The sequence below is a fragment of the Lonchura striata genome, chromosome 11, assembly GCF_050655825.1.
Source record: "Lonchura striata isolate lonStrDom1 chromosome 11, ASM5065582v1, whole genome shotgun sequence".
Taxonomy (NCBI): domain Eukaryota; kingdom Metazoa; phylum Chordata; class Aves; order Passeriformes; family Estrildidae; genus Lonchura; species Lonchura striata.
The window spans coordinates 12,234,525-12,243,397 of NC_140713.1; the positions used below are offsets into that span (position 1 = coordinate 12,234,525).

Below are 8,873 nucleotides of genomic sequence, written 5' to 3' on the forward strand. Positions count from 1 at the left end.
TGTTAATGGCATTTGGGTGACATGTATGAGTGCTTTTAGTGTTTAAAATATCACCTATTTTCTTTTGTTCCTTTCATAGCTCTTCAAAACAGACATATCACAGGTTTGTATTTAATGTGAGATGTTTTTTTGGTCTTTTTGAAGAGTGAAATTTCTTTATTGTATAAACATCCTATTTCAAAATAGGTGCCCTGTCAGAGGCCATATGAAGAGGCAATAGATATGCAACTTAAAATCAAATCCAGTTTATCCAGAGTTCAAAGGCAATAGCAAAGAGATCAGATAGAGGAGAAAGGGAATGAATCTGTTGTACTTCCTGACTGAAGTTCTTCATAAAGTGTGCAAATTTCTAAGTGTTAAAACCAAAAAAGTCTTTGAAAGAAGACTCCACTAGTTTCCAAAATAGGCTAAATACTTCCAATCTCTGTAGTCTGCTGCCAGAAAGCAGTATTTGAACTCTCTTGTTTCATTATTTTTTAGTTAACTTAATGCGACCTTCCCCTGTTTTTTTACTGAGCATCACTGCCTTGTCTGCTTGAAAGATTTCAAACACTTCTCCCATTTTTCATTGGCTCTGTATAATTAGGGCACTCTGTTTTTCTGTTCAGAATTTTAATTACACATCTTGTGTTCCTGATGATGGGGTGTTGTGTAGGTAACTTCTGTTTCAAAGAAAGAAATTTTCCTACCTTTAATGATTCTTAAGACTTTTTTTTTTTTTAGTTCCTATGATAAAGGACTCCAAAGTGTTGGTGTTTGACATGTATAAAAGAAAAATACATTGCTGTTCATAGCAACAACTTCCAGACCCAAAGTGGTCAAGTAGCAATCTGAATGTAGACAGTCATGTTACATTTCAGTAATAGGACAATAATAGGACACTTGGAATATTTTATGGTTCTTATACCCACAGATCTGCAGTAAGGTGAATAATGAGACAGGAGATGAAAGCCAAATTCTTCCAGAAGCTATATAAAGGCAATTACTGCATAATAGTTTTTCACTCTGGCATGGTTTAACCCTGAATGAGATCAAATCTGTATTGTAACGTACCATGATTTGTGAATAAATAAACCCAAATACAGTGCTGCTTATGAGAGCTGTGAAAATCTAGAAGCTCAAAACCTAACCATAGTAGAATTTTACTTATTCCTTGCAAAGTTACTGCTTCCCTTGAATTTTTTTCCCATTAAGATTTTTGGAAAGCCATCTCTATACCCAATGGAAACTAGAAAGTGGACTTCAGTGTGTTCTGGCAGGACAGATCTTTCACCCTCCCTGACTTATGCAAAAACACACATTACATCATTACTCTCCCCTGAGCTACTGCAGTTTGTAAGGAGAATAATTAGAGATTCACCGGGGAAAGGAACAAAGTGTTGCATATTTATTAGGACACTACCTGGCTCAAAAGACACAGTTGCCTTTCAACTGAAGCTTTTAGACTCCAACCTACCAGAAATAATGAAAACTATATCACTAAGTTGAGTTTTTCATTTAGCTTTCACTACACAATAAATGGGCAATTCCTGCCAAACCTACACATTTATTTCAGTGAGACAGAACCCCTTTCCGCCTTTAAAAGAAGAATGTTATTTCCCAAAATTCTGATATATATTAAGAAATACAATTTCGTTTTGCATTTGGGATTTTATTTAGATAGAGAGCAAGAGACTTATTTAAGGCTTTGGGGTAGGAATCTGCTCACCTGTGAGCAAAAACCCAAACACAAACATATGAAAATTATGTTATTCTCATCTACATGGTTCTGTTGAATTTGAAATGATTCATAAAACCCAGGGTTTTTTTTTTTTTGTTCCAGAATTTAATTTAAAATAAATAACAAGTCTTTGAAATTGTTGACATGGGACTTTATAATTTCCTTTAAAATTTGCTTTTAATTTCTTTTAATGGGTTTTCATTATAATAGAATTAAAAACTTCTTTTGTTTGTTTTTGGTTTTGGTTTTTTTCCATGATTGTATGTTGGGATGGGGAGCTCAGTAAATTTCAGTCTTAATGCTGATTTCATGACGCAAAATTTTAATCCTCTCATACTTTTAAAATTCAGTGAATGAGCACTGGAACTGCCTCAGCCCTTTGTCAAACAAAAGTTTCATAGGCTGCTATTCTAATAGGCCATCTTGAAATGCTGCGTTTTTCAACACCTCTTTCATTACTCAATGCACTGACAGCAAGTTTTTATAAAAATCTTGAAATAATTAGCATAAATACTGATTTGTGAATTCTCCTGAGAAGTATTATCAAAATGATGAAGTGAGGCATAGTCAAAGTAAACTGGAGATTTAATGAGAAATGTTTGGCTTGATTCTTCTTTACTTCACTATAAATCACTAACAACTATTGTACTCTCTTAAAGCAAATTTAAATGCAATGGGAAGTAGCACTGCAACAGAATGCTTGTGCAAAAGAAAACATTCCTGGAAATGCAGATTTGTAACAGTCATGCCAAAACAGTGGAAATACTTTGATTTACAAAATCTTTCTATATAATACACTCTCAATTATTTAAAAATACATTTAAATCTGATTCCATTTATTAGTAAGTTTCAAGCAGATGAAGCATTCTTTTCTAGAAACATTTTGGGAGATGTGCATTGTTCCACATGCTGTAATTCCACTGATTTACAGCTTCTGCAGCTCAAGAAGCATTTCTTGAAACTCCTCTGTTTTATTCATTGCAAAGGAGAAGGGTTTACAGTGCAATCTCACTTTTACAGCATAACTTATAAATGAAAGTAGTTATACAGTGAAAATGTATGGTGCCAGAGTCACTAACATATACTCAAATTTAAAGGATCAGATATTATGGCTTTACAGACATTGTGCTCCTAAAGTGTTTTTCACTTGAATGTGATCTAGACAGATAGACTGAGAGATTAGGCAGCCATTTAAACCAAAAGAATTTCCTTTTGCCATATCAGAAATCCTCTATCTTTAATCACATGAATATTTGATTATTTTTTAAACTGTTTTATTCATAGATTATCACACAGGCCTGTTTTTATTTAAATTATTGCATATTGTTAATTCTTTCAGTCTGACACACCTAAACAAGAGTACTGTTAATATATAGCTTTTATGTAATGTTTTAGATTTAGTACCTACTGCTTCTAGGTACCAAAGGTGTTTCACAATCACTAACTATTTGGTCATTACAAACTCATTATCATCCAACAAGATAAAATTGAAGCAGAGTCATTAATTCCTTAGTGTTAACATAAAGATGGTGAAAGAAGGAGTACCAAAATTCAGGAATCGCCATATATTAAAGTTGAAGTATTGTTATTTAAAATTTATTATATAACAAGGTGAAAAATATCCAGTGACATTATAAGAAATATTGGGACTGGAAAGTGGAGTGAAACCACAGGAAGTATAAACTGCTTTAGAATCTTTAGGTCCTTTGTGTCAAAGGAAGTAAAAACATTTTCATTTATGAGATGGGATGAATCTTTTCAGTGTTATAAAAGTTATGAGAAAGAGGAGAAGCAGGTCAGGAAGAAATATTTGATACCTCATCTGGCTACCCATGAAGTAGGACATGGATTTGGTGGCAGGCACTGCTAGATTGCATATGGAATTGTGTCCTTCCCATGAAGTCGACTGTCTCTGAGCAGGATCAACAGCCATGAATTCACACCTTGTTCCTGGTGGGATATGTGATACTGTCTGTATCTTCTTCAGAAGATCTGAGGGACTGTGGGCAAATCTGCTTTGGCCATGTGAGATGGAATGGGGATAAATACTGAATAACAGAATAAACAAAGATAGGAAAAAAACCAAAAAACAAAGATCAAAACCTTAGGTGTTTTGTTGTGAGGATGAGAAATATGTTTGAGCATATTCAAGAATATAATTTTGTGAAGTATTGGAAAGAAAACTACAAAGTGGAATCAAAGAATGGAGAGGCTGAAAGAAAATGAAGAAAATGCTAAATTAATAATAAGGTCACCTATTGTACAAAAATCTTACCTCCTAAAATCTTTTTGAGCTCTCCTGTCAACCCCATCTCATTTGCATTGAGAGAGGTTAAAAAGGAGATGGCAGCTGTGCACAGGGTATCAGGGCATGAGAGGATGTGCACCTTGTGCAGTATACTTGGTCAAACTGCAGTGTAGTGCTGGCACTGGCCCAGAAGGATGAAAAGTACTGGCTTATGTTGATAAGCAAGTATTAATGAAGCAGTGTGAGAGATCAGAACGAATGATACAATCCTTGGCTCTCTAATTGGCATTAGCCTCGAGTCACTGAGGGCTTCTTGTGACAGGTACTGCATATATGTGTGCATAAATACTTACATGCACATATACACATGCAAAGAACAGGGAGGAGAACTTTGGGTTAAAGATTTATGAAAATTTGAAGTATATCCACAATATGTAAGATTGGTATTCTTTCTTAGCAATGGCTGTAATGCCACAAAATGTGATTAATGGAACTGAAAAGATAAAGACCAAAGAAAGTGCGAAAGGAGGGAGAGTGATAGTTGAGGAAGAAAATAGACTGAAAGACACTGGCAACTGGTCTGATATAAAGTATATCAGTGTGGAAAAATTAGGAGAAAAATAGCAATTCCAACTCTACCTGTAGGTGTTAATCCTCTGCCACTGAGAACAGCTTTATGGACTTCAATGATCATAGACTGTTGCCTTTGCAGGATTAAGACAAATAATGCATTAATTGAGTTTCCCATTCATTTCAATTTCAGTAGCTATCAGAAAACACATTAAAGAATGTCTTCTGAGAGAGTTGATTTCAGGGTTGTCCAGTGTAAAAAGAGATTGTAGTGGAGCATCTTTCCTCCACTATGTGCAACCACATCATAAAACAACTTAAAACCTTCATGCTCAGAAGCCTACAGAGAAAAAAAAAAAAAAGACAAAAATTTCAATTTGAAGTTAATTCTTAGTTTACTTTTGCAGCTGCCTACTGTCACCTTTATTAGTGATGACTTTGCTGAAACAGCAGTGCCCCTGTCAGTCTCGTACACTGGAAGGACTATGTCGAAGAGAGCAGGTTGACTCAGCAAGTGTAGGACCAGCAGACTGGTTGCAGCCAATTTCAGCAGGAGAATCTGAAAGTTATTATATAACTTGCTCTGCAACCTGTTCAGCAAAACAGATGGAGAGTAGAAACAGATGCAAGGGCAAGAAGGAATAAGAATACAAGAGTAGTAGGACAAAGAGGGGAGCATCATAAAGGGGCAAATTGAAAAGTGAAGAAGAAGAGATAAAAGAAGAGAAATCAAGAGTTGATAGAAAACTCCTGGACTGTCTTATAGAAATATAATTGCTGTAATTTTAGTAAGTTTTATCTTGTAGTTCCTTGCATTCAAAATACTCACTGAGAAAAACCCCAAAATGAGCCACAAAACCCAGAAAGAAAACACCCTTGCAATTTTACAGTATCATCCATATTCATTATCACATATAAAATCATCAATATTGCAAATTTGGTAGAATGTAATTTCACTTTGAAAATCTTATTTATTCAGAGAAATTCTAGAATAGTTTTACTGAAGGTCAGTGAAGTTACTTTTATTAAGTGTAATACAAGAATACTATACTGCTAAGTATTTTGGAGAGATTACTAGTATTTCCTAGGTTTTGCTGGTATTTGTATGTATTGTTTAGTATAAGTTGGTGTATGGTGGTTAAAATAACCCATCTAATTATCATTCCTACATTACTAATAATTTATTTAGTTTTTCTTGTGGTCCACATTCTTGTTACTCAGTAATCCCTTTAGGAAATATTTATTAAAGGTTTTGAGTGCAGTTATCATTCTGTATGAACTGGTTAGATTACTTCTTTTTACATCTGTTCACATGTAATATTTAGTGAAGTCTCTACATACTATCACTGTAGTCTTCTCTAAAGTCTTCCAGAAAAAAAAAATGAGGGTTCTTCTCATTGCTCACCAAGACTTTAGAATAAGTCCATTAACAAATCTGTGCTGTAGTTTCTCCTACAGCAAGGGTACACTAACCAAGAAAGAAAGATAAATTCAGTTTATTTAAGACAAATCCATGCTAATTGTGCATTTCTGTGATAACATTGGCAGGATAATTTGCTAAGAATTTGATCTATGTTCTCACACTATATTTCAAGATCAGAGAAGGATAACATTAAAAAGTGCACCACTAAGGAAAAATAGTAATCTAATTTTACTGAAGATGAACAAAATTAACCTTCATTTGAATATGCAAGCACTTATAGCGTTTGGCAACTCAAAACTGTCCTCTGAGGACACAGAAGACAGTGATGAAACTGCTTATATTCCAGCTCAAAACTTTATTCTTGAAGGCTTTTACACATGAGTAGGTGCTAAATAATAATAATAAGCAGAGACTGAAACAAACTGCTGGTATCTGAAGGGTGTCAATGCAGTCAAGATAAAGAACTGGGAGCTCTTCAAGTGAGTTGGGGTGTGACAAAATCTGTGCTGATGAATGCTGACATCCTGAATAAAATCACTACATGGCTTCACGTAGGTCAAGAAACTACATTGTTTCCCTGAGCCACAATGACAGCAGGGTGACAGAGATTAATAGCTTTGTATTGACTGAGCAACTTCCAGTTCCTTATCTTTGTCAAGTCAAGGCTCTGTCCAAGAGCTGAAATTGTTATTAGACTTATAATTGCAAAGACATTTAAAGGGTTTCCCCTTAAGGGACTATGAAATCCAATAAACCTTTCATAAAACCTCAAGCATTCAAGTGCAAAACCCTTGTCTCAGAGACAGGCACGCTCACATCCATAACAGGGGAAACCTTGAAGCCTTGTACATTGAATAATGTTTGATTTATGAAGTTGATTCTGAATCCGTATCAGTTATTTTATTAAAAATATATGAAAGAATGTTTTAAATATGAGTGAGCTGTGTTCACTTCTGTCTTGATCAAGTATTCCATGTGCCTGAGCTGGAGGTCTTTCTTCATCTGTCACTTAGATTCGTGAGGGCTCAGAAATACTGATTTTGTATTGCTAATTTAAGATGGTTAATTCAATTTGGATAAGATTAAATCTCAATTTCTCACTGAAATTTCAAAATAGAAGCTGTAGGATCAGGCTTGGATTTCTTTATTATTGTTGATTTGTAAGGAAGTGTTTGCAGCATGTAAAGAGCTTTCAGTACTGTATGTCAGATTTACTCAATGAACCTATTTGAATGAGAGGATGGAATGTTTTCAAGGAGTAGATTAAATACTTATCTCTGTGGCTTAGTTAGAGTCTCTTCCAGTACAACAGTGTAAATTGAGAAGATGGCACTGGCCTCAGGAAACACCAGTTTTTCTTTTGTTTAAGAGACTTGAGCTTTTCTTGGAAATTATTGTGGTTTGGCAGTAATCCATTTTGTGCCAAATTTTTTGTTATTCTGTTTATTTACTTCCTTCAAAGCTTAAAGGGCTTGTTTTGATGCCAATCATAATAATGGTAACTGCAGTCATTTGGCAGCAGAGCAAATGATATTATATGGTGCAAAGCTAGGTAGAATCTGCCCTTGATTTTAAAGAAAAGAAATCTCATAAAACTCTTGTGCTGTGTTTTGTTTTGTTTTATTTTCCAAGACATTAAGAAATAAACAGCTGACATAATTAAAAACTACATCTTAATAGTGATAATCAGATTTAATAGCCACAATATATTTAGGCACATGCCTTTTATCATTTCATTAATTCTTCAACAAAGCTGAGTGTCATTCTCTAGAATTACTTACTCCAAGCTATACAGATCTCTATTGAGATGTCTGCAGCCACCACTTACTGCTCTCCAGGTGTTTCAGAAGGTATTGGTATGTGTTATCTCCTCATTTCAGTAATAACTGTGCTTGCCACCTCTCCTAGCTATAAGCCTTATTCTAGGAGCATTGGAGTGATATGGAGATTATGCCTGATCTTCTAGTTTGCTTCAGAGAAGACATTTAGAGCTTTTTGAAAATCAGAAAATATTTTAGTTTTAGGGACTGTAAACCTTAGCACTGAAGTGACTCTACTGCATCTTTGCATTGACCGGGACATCCACTGTATTATATGAAGGCTTATTTCTTTGTTGTGTGTTCACTTAATTCACATGCATGTTTTAGGCTAATGCTACCATTATCAGATCCAAACCTTTCTTTCCCCTACCTGAGGAAGAAGGATGTTGTGAGAACTTAGTTAGAACTCTCTTGTGCTATAAAAGAGCATTATGTACATATTGTCAAGGGCAGAAAAGAATGGAAACATTTCATGCACTTGTAGCAACTCACTGAGGCTGGTGTAGGTAGTGAAGGTTCAGTGTAGGGCACAATAACCAGAATGTTAGTCCTATTCAATTAGGGATTTTTGGTATTTTCCCTGTTGCCTACACCCTGTTTCCTACAGGAAAAAGTTCTCGAGGAGTAAACAGGAAGGAATTAACAAACTGGAATGGATGCAAACTGGAAGAAGTAATAGAAAAGTCTGAGGTATGAGGGGAAACTGAACAAACCCCTAGTGTTTCTATCTGGTGCTTTGGAGCCCATGGAAAAAGGACTAATATCATTAAACTGTCTGAGTATTTCTGTAAAGATTGGATTTATTACGCTTTTTTCCTTCAGTGTTTTTCATATATCAGTGTCAAAGCCAAGTATAATGCCACAAATTAACCTGCCTTTGTTACTCAATTTTGAGAAAAAAAAAATTAAGCAGTAAAAATGTGACTTAGATAAAACTGTAATCAGTTAAGTTAGCCACTGGCAGAAGAAGAGCAGTTCAGCCATCTCTTCTCTTGTTGAATGTTTACCAGAAATTTTATATTTATGTATTATATTTTGTATATGTTCCTGTATATACTCAATAAGGACCCTCTGGATGCTCATTCACACGAA

General features: G+C 34.8%; 1 long non-coding RNA gene across 4 annotated transcripts in view; it reads left to right on the forward strand.

Annotated features, from left to right (window-relative positions):
* Positions 1 to 8,873, forward strand: part of LOC110473527 (uncharacterized) — a 152,326-nt gene that overhangs the window by 58,573 nt on the left and 84,880 nt on the right. For all 4 annotated transcript variants that reach the window (XR_014957875.1, XR_014957872.1, XR_014957873.1 and 1 more), the window contains exon 4: positions 8,389 to 8,471. This is a non-coding gene — a long non-coding RNA (uncharacterized LOC110473527). The remainder of the gene's footprint in view (positions 1 to 8,388; positions 8,472 to 8,873) is intronic.